Source organism: Acinonyx jubatus, chromosome D1 (genome assembly GCF_027475565.1).
Source record: "Acinonyx jubatus isolate Ajub_Pintada_27869175 chromosome D1, VMU_Ajub_asm_v1.0, whole genome shotgun sequence".
In the NCBI taxonomy this organism is placed as follows: domain Eukaryota; kingdom Metazoa; phylum Chordata; class Mammalia; order Carnivora; family Felidae; genus Acinonyx; species Acinonyx jubatus.
Genome location: NC_069390.1, coordinates 110,663,334 through 110,677,353, shown reverse-complemented (window position 1 = coordinate 110,677,353; position 14,020 = coordinate 110,663,334).

Genomic DNA, 14,020 nt, shown 5'->3' with positions numbered 1-14,020 from the left:
TTTTGACCTAGCATTTGAAGTCAGTCACTTCTTAGAAATAATCTTCCAACAGATTTTATGACTGTTACAAAATAGAATATATACATAAAACCACCAAGAGCACCCACATCTTTGCCTTTTGCAGGATATTAGTATGGTATCTTGACATAGATAAGTCTTGAAAATGCCTGCATCCAAAAGCCCTCCCGCTTAGTGGGGATATTCACAGCGAGACCGATGAAGAAATTGGCATATCCAGATGAAGCATAGTTGGGTGGTGTTCACCCGTGAACCCTAGATCATTTCTCTGCTCTTTTGCAGGCTATTCCTGTGAGCAACAGGGCTCAAGCCCGTAGGAGACACCACAGAAAATGCTTTAAAGTTATCGAACCAAAGGGTGAAACAGTTGAGATTTTTTTTTCCAGCTTTCCATCTGTCATTGATTTGATGGCTGCTTGCGAGGACATTAATTTTCTGGCGCTTCTGGCTTGCTCTGCGTGTCGGCCATGTGTGCTCCCTCAGCCAGAAAAGTAAAAATAGCCCTTATGTGATTGCAGTAAGAAAACTTGATCTTTTAGAGGTGAATTCTGAGGGGATATGAACACTGAAACCACAACATCTACTACGGAGGCACATACCTGAAATACGTCTGTCATAAGACGGATTCAAGCTGGCGGGCCCGGGTTTGAATGCTGATTTGCTACGTAATCTTGATTAAAGCTCGTAAATTTTTATAGCCTTGGTGTCTTCATCTATAAACAAAAACAATGCCTCCATTAAAGGACACTTGTACAGATTAGATGGGGCTATGAATGTATAGATTAACACAGGATTAAGCACTTATGACAGCCTAATGACTAGAAACTTGTTGTTCAGTGAAGTATTTACTAAGTATGTACTATGTGCCAAGCCCGTGGTAGATGTTAGAGACGGAGATGAATAAAACAAATACAAAACCTCATGTAGCTGTGTTCCACTGGGAGAGATACATAATATTATATGGATAAAGAAGGTGGAGTTTAGAGACGCAGTGACTTGCCCAAGGTCACGCGGCAATGAACCCCGAAAACGGGGATGCAGAATCAGCTCTAACTCTGATGCATGTGCATTTTTGTAATGCGTAGTACCACCTGCCCAACACACCTGTTAAGAGTAAGATGGTTATAAGGCATGTGTCAAAGTGGGGTCCATGCAGAAAATGAGGTCTCTGGAACGAGTCATTAGAGGGCTTGCTTGCCTGGTGACTGGAGGGAGGGGGAGGTGGGGACTTCATAGACATCCTTGCAGCTAATGACTGCTGCGTGGTTGGCTTAGAATTTGGTGGAGTAAGACTATTTGGCAGAAGATACACAAAGTTAAAGGAGAGATGCCATTTTCTGTTAAGCAGAAGAGACGCCAGCTGGGTATTTTCTCCAGATGCTCTTCCTTGAAAACAGAGTACATACGAGTAGCTGGAAACAGCAGTCACCCTTTCCAGGGCACCCTGCTGGATGGGCTGAGCTGGCACAGAAATGGGACATTTTCAAAGAAACGTAGTTTTATTATCTTCAAATATATCTGTTACTGCTAGGAACAGGTGAATAGGTGAGGGAAAGAATGTGACATAGGGAAAGATAAAATTCAGCCGAAAACCATGCTTTTATTTTCTATCGCTTTGCGATCTTGGGCGTGTTTCTTTCACCACTTTGATCCTTAGTGTTCTGTAGCATTGAGATTATATTTGAAATCACATGTATTTCATAAAGCCGTTATAGAGGCTAACCTTGATAATATGTACGTTACCTAGATCTCCACCAGCTTGGTTAAAAATGAAGTCAAATAAACATTAATAGAACTTTTGCTAATTCCGTATTTTCCTGCCAATTTTCTGAATTCTTTAAGTGGTGTCTTTCTATCAGTTTTTGCATCATTCGAAGTTGCCACGTGCTCCAGGCTTCGGTCCCCTAAAACCGCACAGATGTCTCTGGCCTCAACCACTCGGAGAACTCTCTGGATCTCGTAATATCCTTGCAGTGCTTAGAAGATGACAGTCAGGTTAGGAATGAGAAGAAGAGCACTCCCTTCTCCAAGCTGGCTCAGTTGAGAGAGGTCCAACGTCAGGTGTCTGGGCGCCTAAATGTTGAAAAATTAATATATCCTGTCCACCACCCCCGCTCCCACCCATGTCTCCAAAATCATACTGGTGAACTTCTTTTACATCACATGGTCAAAAGAGGGCAGAGCCAGGAGGATTCAGAGTCCAGTGTGGCTTGACGAGCCAGCACCCTCAAACAGTCAACCGCATTTGCCTGGCCGTGGAAACGGCCTTTCAGGTGAGATACAGCAGGTAACACTCCAGAGAATCCGAAGAAGACCCTGTGCCTTCCCCCCGCTGGCCTGTGATTGCAGAAGCTCCTGGTTCATGTTTGGCATCCAGCTCAGTGAGGTGGACGCTCACCTCGGTGGGTCTGTCGTCCCCCATAAGCTTTCTGTTCGCCAGGCTGGGGCTCCAGCTCCCACACCAAATCTTTTTTTCTGCCACGTTCCTATTCTTTCCAGCAAACATATCTTCCTGCCACTATTCAAGTTAGAGTGGCAATTCTCTATGAATTTTCATTGGCTTTCCCTCCTTCCCCCTCCCCCTAAAGCTGTAATTTTTGCCTTTCTGATTTCACAGTTCCCTAACTTGGGGATCCCACTTCCCGAGGTTATGTATTAAATCCGCGAAAGAACATGACCTAGGACCCTGTCTACTGGGGAATCTTGATTGGAGGGAGTTAATCTTAGATATTCAGGTCAATTCCTAGACACGCCCCAGGCAACAGTCACAAGAATCCGGATAATTGTCTAGGCTCTGCTTCTCGAGCTCAACTTTGAAATTGTGGTCTTTGTTCTTACCTGGTTTCCTCTCTTGCACCTTTTTATTGCCTTCCCCCAATGCCTTCATATTAACTCTTGTTTGGACTGAATGCTTGCATTTTTGATTAACATCTTCCCAAATACACTGTCTGTTCAGGCTCCTAGATCTTAACCACTGTCCCAACCCAGACAACCAGGAAAATGATTACTACTCTTTTGGTTGTTGTATGTCACTGCTTACTGTCAACTGTTCTAACTGTTCAGCCCACAAAGCTTTTTTATGCTTACATCAATACCTCTCACTCAATAACCCCTCTGGCTCTTGGCTCATTTTTGCCTTATTTCCTTGCCTCTTATTTCTCCATATAAGCCACTAGATTTGGTGACCAGATGTTACATTCCCTGCCCTCCTTGTATCTTTAAATTTTTTTTAATGTTTATTTGTTTTGGAGAGAGACAGAGCGTGAGCAGGGGAGAGACAGGGAGAGAGGGACACACAGAATCCGAAGCAGGCTCCAGGCTCTGAGCTGTCAGCACAGAGCCCCACATGGGGCTAGAACTCATGAACCGTGAGATGCTGACCCGAGCCCAAGTTGGAGGCTTACCTGACATAGCCACCCAGGTGCCCCTTTTTTGACTTTCAATTAACCTCTCAGATCAATTGGATTTTAGAATCTCCTCACAGGCAGACTCATCGAGTAAGAGGTACTCTAACACCTCTCTCCCCACTTCAAGGTGGGTATATCCTTAGCTTCATCGAATCAACCCATCACAGCATGCACTCGGAGACTGATTTCGATTTTCTAAATCTTTGCTCCAAATCAAGGCTCACACTTGTTTTCTATTTCTCTCTAGAACTTGAGGAAACAGTATCCATCCTAGCCCTGATCTTGCCCCCATCTTCCATTCCTCTAGCTAATATCCAGCTGAGCCTAGTAGAGCCCCTCCCAGGAAGACTAGGCAATTGCTCAATAGATTGCAAAAGACTGTCTTCAAGGAGGAAGGAGAGGCGGGAGAAGACCAGGATTGGTGGGACACGGTCCGGATCTTGTAGGAACTTCCAATCTAATGAGGACATAAGATGACAAAAGCCCCTGTAATGCTGGGTGGGGTGAAGACAGAAGTGTTCCTTTGTCTCCCGGTGATTATAACGAAGGAAGACATTTCAAATGATTCTCGGAGAGTAAGTAGGTAAGAACAAGAGTTGATACAGATGGTATGTAATATAGTCAAGTTCGAAATTAGGTGATCTGACATCTGTGCTTAGCTCTCACTGTTTTCTAATGCCTCTGCATAATATTTAATAGGCAGTGGGGCGGGGGGCGGTGGAAGGAGAGATTTCTTCCAGGAACAAACCAACAAAGACACACAGAGCTCAGAGCCTGCTCAGTTTGGTGGAAACAGACGATACATCATCTGAAATAGCAAGAGATGAGACTAGAAATATATTTGGGACTGGTTATTGAGGTCTTTGAACGCTTTGCTAAGAGTTTGGAGAATAATTTGATCCTTACTTGATGCAGCAAAGTTACGCTGAACGTCTACGAAGTATGAGGCTTTAGGAGTGTGTTAGTGAATAAAACCGTGTTGAGCCAATGAGCAGGAGAGACTCTGTTAAAGTAATTTCATTTCAGTTGTCAAGAACAAAAACAAATTTGAGTCAATCGCAGAGATGATGTGGAGTCAACGACATATTCTCTGAAAGAATGGATAGTGATGGAAACCATAGAGATGGGACAGTATCTGTGGAGGCTAGAGTGAAGGATTGAGGGTGGGGTGGAGATTTTGAGTGTATCTGTCCACTTAGAAGTAAGAGAAACCGGGGAGGGATAAAACGAATAAGAGTAGGGATAATTCAAGGGACAGTTGTATAGAACCTAGTGGGAAATAGGTGCAAGATTGAACAGGTAGAGGTCTTGACCTTACAACAGAGTAAGGCAGTTCCTTTACCAACATGGGAATGAAGGTGGTAAAGACAGATAAAACTATAGCCACACCTTGAGCTACGAGAGGGAAATTGAGGACCTTTACACGTGCTCATTACTGTTTTTTAAACGAAGCAGGCACTGACTGTCATTTCCTGGAACTATCAAGGGATAGAGTTAAGGCCTCAGGAGACTTTATGATGATTGTTCCGGAGGCTAAAAGAGGGGCTTGGCTCGAGGTGGGTGAATGAACCACAACTACATGTGACGAGCTCACGAAGAGTTTCATGAATATTGCCTTGACCACACAGACAGTCGAACGAAAATAACCTCTCAATAACCTCTGAGCATGTAGAGCAGCGCCCGGTGGTAAGGCGAGTTCGATATTTTTATCTTTCAAAAGCGCTGCTGGCAAGAAGAAGTAGCCTAAAAGCAAAAAAGAATGCAAGGTGTCATTATCCTGGAAAGTCAATGGCGTGTAATGAGAGGTGGTTTTGATTTTTCTGCTTTTGAATGCAGGGTGTAGGTTTTACAGGTTTGGGGCATGGAGTTTTGCATCAATATGATATGGTTCTGAAATCCAGGAGGCTTTTCTGCAAATGATCCCGGGGTTTTCGCTCCTCAGCGCTATGGACCATCGGAAAACCACCAGAGATCGACATTTCAGAGCAATTTCCCTTGCATTAAATACCGCGTCTTCTTCCCTTCCCATTTTTCCTTCATCTCTCCTTCCGTCTTTTTGCTGCTGTTAATGTAAAGATTCTTCACATATTTTAGTGAGATTTTGATCACTATTGTGGAGATTACAATCTCTTCATTGGCTGATGCCTATAGGATTATCCTAAGACATTTCTATAGCTTCACTTTGTGATAATGTTTAGTATTATCAGGCAGTGATATTCAGAAACCATCAAATATCATAAAGCAAAAATTGAATGAAGAGCAACGCATACCTTAAAGGATAGGGGCCTCCGTAACCGTATCAAGACCAATTCCATTATGACTCCCGTCTTAGTACATGGCTTTGTTTTCCTTCAAGGATGGTTGAAAATCAATGCTCAGCCTGTGATTGGCCCACTTTAGAATTTCTCAAGGATTAACCTCATGTAGCTTTTTTCTAGCTTGGGCATGGATTAGTAAATCTTCTGGTTGACATGGAGAGAAAGAATGCAGAAAGAAAATTTATTAGAAAGTGAAGTGGACCTTGACTAATTAAAAAGCAATAAAGAAAGAGTTTGGAGGACAGTAGCTGGGGCTGTGGTGTCAAAGACTGTAGGGAATCGATATCTTACAAGGTGTAGGGTTATAGTGTTCATGTTAAGCGGAACCATAATTGCCTCCCAGGAGTCCCTGAGGTATAGACAGCTGGATTTTCCCCACGTTTAGCCCTGAGGTGCTGAGGTGATTTTTTATTTCCTACCAAGTTGATTCAACATTCTAACTGCATTTAAGGTTTTCTCTAGACCCGTGCTCAGCCCTATTAGATGTAATGTCCTCTTTTTATAATAATTCTCTACACCAGTGCTCAGCCTTATTAGAGTTAATGTCCTCTTTTTATAATAATTACTTTTTTATGCCTGCTTTGCAATTCTGAAGTGAAATTAATAGATAATAACCAATCTACAGGCAAAATTTTCAAAATTCAATATAATGCCGTGACTATATTTCAGGGGCATAACTTCTCTGTATTTCAAGGAAGTTGGTATTCTGCTTTGTTATACACCGAGAGTTGTTTGTTGTTTTGGAAAATCATGTCACCAGTGGAAATACTGGTTATAGAATTTGAGGAGGCCACACAACGGTAGGCGTCTGCTTTTAAAGTCACAGATTCAAGGGTTTGACTACTTCAATATTTGAGTGCAAGACTGTTTATAGAATTAAACGCACATTGTATTATATTAAATTACTCTCTTTTATTTCTCCTTTGTATTATATGTAGAGCACATTTTTGCATTTTTGAAATTTTGCCTGTAGATGGTTACCTCTTAGCTTCATTTTAGACTAATTAATCAGGCCGGACACTTATTATCTCCAAATTCAATTGGGGATGAAAAGTCCCTCATGCAGTTATTCACAGATTTTAGGTTCCTGTCCACTGGGGGACTGATGGCCTGTTTCTTCTACACTGGCCTCTCTGTAAGGCTGCTTGCAACATGGCAACTCAACTCTGCCAGAGCAGGTGATATGTCAGAGGGAGAGAGAGGGAGAGAGGAAGGGAGAGATATCAAATATCTTGTTTGATCTGTTTTAAGCTAGTTACTGCCATTCCAGTATTACTTACCATCTTTCAAGGAAGATGTTTAATACTTGCTGAAAGAACGTTGAACATCCCAGGTGACTTCATCAACATTTATGGAATAATACATTGTGGTGGAAATATTTCTCTAGGAGCCCCAAACCCTGAGTTCTAATTCCAGGCCTGCCGATTACTGGTCCATTCACTGGTCACATAACCTTGGGCCAGTCACACCATTTATGACAAAACAAGAAATAGTCTCTGACTGTGTTTTCTGATTCAGAGCTCCTAAAATGCTCGTAATTTCCTGAGTAATAGGGGTGCTAAGAACATCTTTTGTTCTAATATTTGGTCTTTGACCCTGGTTCCTGATGCAAGAGCTCCTCAGACCCTTGGAATCTCCAGAGTGATGAGTGTCTTTTTGTATGCTAATGAGATGAGTAGTGTCTGAGAGTCCCTGGATAGCTTCAGGGTGGCGGCTGGTCAGCAGAAAGTTGACTAAGTTTACAGCTTGGAACTTTCAGGCCCATCCTGCATTCTCTGTAGAGAAGAGAAGGGGCTAGAAATTGAGTACATAGTTGCTCAAGCCTGTGTGATGAAATCTTCATAAAAATCCCTAAACTATGCAGAAACCTAAGCTGCTGGGTTGGTGAATCTATCCATGTACCGGGATGATGGTGCACTCCAATCCCATGGGCACAGAAGCTAATTTGTTCAGGACCCTCCTGGACTTGACCTCATATTAGTCTTCATCTATATCCTTCTAATAAACCAGTGAACATAAGTGGGTTAGACTTCTGGGTCTGAGCTCTTCAACTGTGCAGTCTTAGCTAATTCCAGATAGTTAGTGTCATAACTGATTTGTAGGACATACACTTGGTGTTGGGAGAGTTGGAAAATTGGTCCGTGTGCGAAAACACCCCTCCTTTTGGCGTCAGGAATGTCCTGTGGGTAGAAGAAAACAGGAGCTTCTGTAATCGAACTAACGTGAATTCGCTGTTTAGTGAGTCACAGGTAGAAACACACCAGGAGGTGTTACACAAAGGAAATTTTATTTGCAGCAGATAAGGAGATCATGGGGAATAGCTTCCAAAGCTGTGACTGCCCAAGTGGGGGTGAGTGGATTTCTTTTATTTAGGGTTAGGATGAGTAGTCAGCATGAGTTTTGTCATCCTACGTAGAGGCGGGCGTAAGGTGCACGGGTACTTAGGAAACATGCCCATAAGTGCATGGTATGTTAATAAAATTTCCTTGGGTGGAGACTTTAACATTATGAGGTACATGTGACTGTCAGACACTCCATGGTCCATCCCTGCCAGTGTGAGTCGGTGGTTGAGGTCAGATATTGGTCTAGGTCACCGGATCTCTTCTTGTTGTTTGCCTCCAAAAGATAATGTTAACATTCCTGGGAAGAAAGGGGGTCCTCTGGTGACAGTTTTAACCTCCTTTACCCTATTGGGTGTGGTTTCACTTCCTCTTAATCTTTAAGCCTGTTTTTGATCATTTATATAAAGGAAACCACAATGGCCACATAAATTCCTAAGGGGTTCCTTCCAAGATGGGTAAAAAAAAAATTGGTTGTGAAGATACTTTGACAACTGACATGTCAGACAACCTCAAGGAGTTATTATTACAAGTACCATTGTTTCTGTGGGGAAGGGCCTTCCAAGTTCAAAATAGCACACACATAAATAAACTTGGGAAACACAATGCTCTTGTATATTGGGAATTTCCTATATTTAAAACCCAAGTTTAAGGGGGAAAAAAAAGAGGTTAGAGTGGGAGAGAGCCAAAGCATAAGAGACTCTTAAAACTGAGAACAAACTGAGGGTTGATGGGGGGTGGGAGGGAGGGGAAGGTGGGTGATGGGTATTGAGGAAGGTACCTGTTGGGATGAGCACTGGGTATTGTATGGAAACCAATTTGACAGTAAATTTCATATATTTAAAAAAAAAAAAACCCAAGTTTAAACAGATAAAATTGTCTGTGTAGTTCACACATACGTCCCGATAAGGAGGTTGGTGTGGAAATATTTTTACTGTGGTTAAATTTTAGGATTTTTGCCAGAATGATTTTTCAAATGAGATTCTCATGCCATTGAAACAGAGAAGAGAAAAGAAAGAGGAGTGAAGCTACAATATCTATGAGATTTGACTTCACTATTACAAGGAACCCACAGAATACTGAGTATACAATAGGCAATTAATGAATATCTTTCCCGTAAGGCAGAATAAACTTAAAGTCACAACCATGGGGGTGCCTGGGTGGCTCAGTCAGTTCAGTGTCCGACTTTGGCTCAGCTCATGATCTGAGTTCAGGGGTTTAAGCCGTGCATCGGGCTCTGTGCTAACAGCCTGGAGCTGGCTTCGGATTCTGTGTCTCCTTCTCTCTCTGCCCCTCCTGTGCTAGTGCTCTGTTTCTCTCTGTCTCTCAAAAATAAGTAAATATTTAAAAAAAAAATTTTAAGTCACAACTGTATAGCCATAGGAAATCTCATACAAAGTATAGGAGAAGCTATTGATTTTTTAGTTTGCTGCGTAGCAACAACACAATAAAGCAATCAGACACAGTGACCTCGCAAGATAGCCTTCAGTGTAGATCAATGCAAATACTTGTACTCCTCGCTGTCCTCATATTCTGAATCAAAATCATTTTTGACTACCCATGCATATGGCACACCGTGTCTGTCACGGAGACCTTTTAGACATGATTCAGGAACGAGCTCCTCAAATCGCAACTTCGCCAATCAAGTTAGCAGGAGAGGCTTTGTTGTTTCTGCAAGAGCTGTGTGAGTCATTTATGAAAACCAACTTTTAACAATCTGAACTAAAGCTTTAAATATTTTTGGTGTTGAACATAGAATCCAAGCCTGATTAACTACTCACTCCTAAAAATTCAAACTCCGGATGTAAGATACAGGCAGAGAACAACAAATGAACGATACTGGTCAAAATACATGCTCCGAATTTTCTGGTGTTATGACCACGGCCATCATTATCATTATCATCACTACTGACTATATATAATCAGTGAAGCAGTATGTTGTTTTCTGGGTTCTGCAAATTGCCCTATTGCCTGAAAATATAAAATCCAAAATTAGTTTTCCGACAGATGATGCATGTGGGAATTTTGAAGATAAATGGATTTTCTTATAATAGGTGCCTATTAAGTGGGGCTGGAAGTTGAACAGGATAAGAAAATTCTTTCATTTAGCTTGTGTGAACCTAATTTTTCCCAGGGCTGCTCTTTCCTTAGACTTTTCCTTTTGATTCTTTAATCTCTTCTCTCCCTTCATCCACACATGAAATAATAATATTCAGGGTCAGTATCTCATATTCTCCTTCCTCTATATAACCTCTCTAATGTCTTCCCATTGTTTAGCTTCCATTTACACTCAGGTGATACCAAAGTCTTTAGATCTATCCCAGGCATCTTTCCAGACCAGTACCTTTAGTCCATTTCATTGGTTCTAATGACTCTTTATACAGCTTTAACCCATCGCTCATTTATGTGGACTGAGCACACTTGAATCTTCTACCTCACCTTCTTAGAAGGTATAGAAGAGGTATTTCAATGCGGAAGTAATCCTCACTAGTGTGAGAAAATAAGAAACAGAGTTATCCATAGTATTTGAGAAATTCCTGAAAGGCCCCAAGCAAAAATCAGCCTGAAATCGACTGAGCAATAACTCCTACAGTGAATTGTTGAAAAAAGGCCAGAAAGAGTTCTGAGGGTGAACCACACACACAAAAAAAGAATTCCAAGGAGAGGAGAAGGGCCCAAGGGGGATCTATGTGATGATTTGAAAACTTCTATTCAGAGCAGAAAGTAGTATTGGGCCTTTTAATGTCCTTATTTTTTATTAAAAAATTTTTTTTTTATCATCAGCCCCACCTGCTTCCCAACTATGCTTGCCTCAAAGGTGAGCTTCACAGGGATTTCCCATCCAACAGCAATGATGAGCATAGTTCTTGGCTCTGAGAGGAAGAGGAAGCCTCACCTGTAGAAGATGAGCTGGCCGCCTCCGTGTGGTTACCAGTTCCAAATCCCATCCCTTCTGCACAGCAACTAAAGGCAGGCTCAAGTAAAAAGACACTTCCCCTTGAAAGAAGAGGGCTCTTAAGATTGTTAAGGAAAACCATTGTCATGAAACAGAGGCTGTCAACAACAGAAAAACTACCAACCAGAGAAAGAGTTGCCAATAGAAGCAGGAAAACCCTAAGAATAATTGCCATCCTCAGATATGTAAAGGAAGATACATATGTTGCGTCCATTAGACATCTTTAGTATCAGGCCTCAGAAACACACTGTGGTAAATTTTAACAACTAATGTATCAGAAGTATATGAGGAAGCTCCTAGAATGGTTATGAGGCCATAGACATCCAGGATTAAAAATAGAACAAGAACTACAACAAGGGCAAGGGCAGGGACCAAGCCCTGAGAGTTCTCGCTCTGCAGATATGCACTTTCCAGTGAAGAGGCCTTATGCATTTCTGTTTCCTTGATTTTTTGGATTAATATTCATATCACAGGAGAGAGAGAGAGTATGATTGCCTAGCTTAGACTGCACATCCACCCCTTGGTTAGGAGAGGGCAGGGACCTTGATTTATAGTTCCATAAAGCCCAAGTAAAATGGGGGGAAAAGTGATAACTCAAAATAAAATTTGTGAACTAGAAAAAAAATTAATTAATTGTTAAAAGTGAAAAAAAAAAGCCTGCGGGGGCGGGGTGGGGGGATGGAGGGTGCACCTGGGTGGCTCAGTTGGTTAAGCATCCAACTTCGGCTCAGGTCATGACCTCACGGTTCATGAGTTTGAGCCCCACGCTGGGCTCTGTGCTGACAGCTCAGCTTCGGATTCTGTGTCTCCCTCTTTCTCTGTCCCTCCCCTGATCATGCTTTCTCTCTCTCTCTCTCTCTCTCTCTCTCTCTCTCTCTCTCTGAAATAAATAAACATTAAAAAAATGCAACATTGGTGTGCTAGTAAGGCAAACACATTCAGATATCAGAAATACAACAAATACCTATAAACATCCATGAAATGAGAATAGCAAGTTATGAAAAAAGGAGTCAGTAAGAATTAGGGAAGATAAGATCACCACTATTTTAAGAAATTGGTGGATTTATGCTAACACAGAATGGACAGAGTTTAAAAGTGAATTTTTGAGCTACGTGATTGGGCCAAGGGAATTCCCCTGGAATGAAGTTTTAAAGTACAAAGGGAAACAAAGGAGTATGTTCTAGACACTACCTAACGGAAGTTATAGAAACACAAGATAGAAAGATTGGTGGAGAAGTAATAAAATTTGTTGTATAATATCTTCATTATAGTTTAAATATATTTTCTGATTTCTATCATCATTACTTCTTTGGCCCACAGATTATTAGTGTGTTTCTGAGGTTAGATTTCTGTTACTCAATTTGTAGCTCAGTTGTACTAGGGCAAGAGAATATCCTCAGAATGGGTTTCAATTCATTTAAATGTGTTGACTCCTGTTTTATTGACTAGTATATGGACTACTATGTTTTTAAATATTCTGGGTATACTTGTAGAGTATCCTGCCCTTGCTGGTTACAGTGTTCTATAGATGACCATATGTTGCCAAATTTATTAACTGTGTCGTTTAAATCTACATCATTATTTATTATTTCATGTCAACTTTTGTTACTAATAGAAGTATGTTAAACTTTTGTCACTGTTATTTGTGACTTGTGCTGTTCAGTGTACAGGTCTTATGTCAGATTTATCCCCATAATATTTCATATTTTGGAGGCTATTGTGAAAGTCACTTTTAATTTCCATTTTGGATTATTCATTGCTTGTATGTAGAAACACAACTGATGTTTGGACACTGATCTTGTATCATGTAAACTTGTTCACCTCATTTATTAGTTCTAGTGGCATTTTTGTTGATTCCATAAGATTTTCAAGTGGACAATTGTATCATCTATGAATAACAAATTTCATTTTTTTCCTTTCCAATCTACACTCATATTATCTCTTGCTGTTGCCTTTTATTGTACTGGAAAGAACAAATACTGAAGTTCTTTCCAGTACAATATTGAACAGAAATGATGAGAGCAAATGTCCCTGTCTTGTTCCTGACCTTTGGAGGAAAACATCTGGTTTTTCATTATTAATCCACTAGCTGTAGATTTTTGTAGATACCCTTTGTCAGAATGAGGAAGTTCCCATGTGGTCATAGTTTTCTGAGAGTTTGTTGTTGTTGTTGTTGTTGTTGTGGTGGTGGTTTTTAAATCATGAATGGATGTTGAATTTCTTTCAAATGATTTTCTGCATCTGTAAAGATGATCCTATGTTTGTTTTAAATCTATTAATGTACTGACTTACTTTGATTGCATTTCAAATGTTAGACCATTTTTGGATTTCTGGCATAAAATCTACTTGGAAAGGATGCATATTATCATTGAAAATGCTGTTATCATTGAAAATCCTACTTGTTATATTTTTCTTCAAACCTCTCTGTCTGGTTTTTGTGTCAGAGAAATATTGGCCTCATAGAATGAGTTGGCAAACATTCCCTATTCTTTGTTTTTCTGAACATTTGTTATAATTGGTATAATTTGTGACTCAAATGTTTGCTAGAATTCTCAGTAAACCTCTCTGAGTCAGGAGGCTTTTTTCCTAGGAAGATTACCAGTTACCAATTCAATTTCTTTAAGAGAGCTATTCAGGTGGTCTCTTTCTTCTTAAGTAAGCTTTGTCCAAGCAATGTGTTGATTTGATCTAATTGATCAAATTTACTGGAATTCAGTTGTTCATAACAGTCCCTGAATTGTTTTAAAATCATGTGGCATATGTGATGATGTCACCTGTATACCTACTGATTTTCTGTCTGCTGGTTCAATCAGTTGCTGGGAATGTGAGATCGAAATACCACATTATAATTGTGGATATGTTTATATCCCCTTGCATTTCCATCAGTTTGTATTTCATCCTTGACACTGGTGTTTTGTATCTTTTCTCTTTTCTTTCCTTCCTAGAAGTTCATCAATATTAATTGTCTTCTCAAAAAAACCC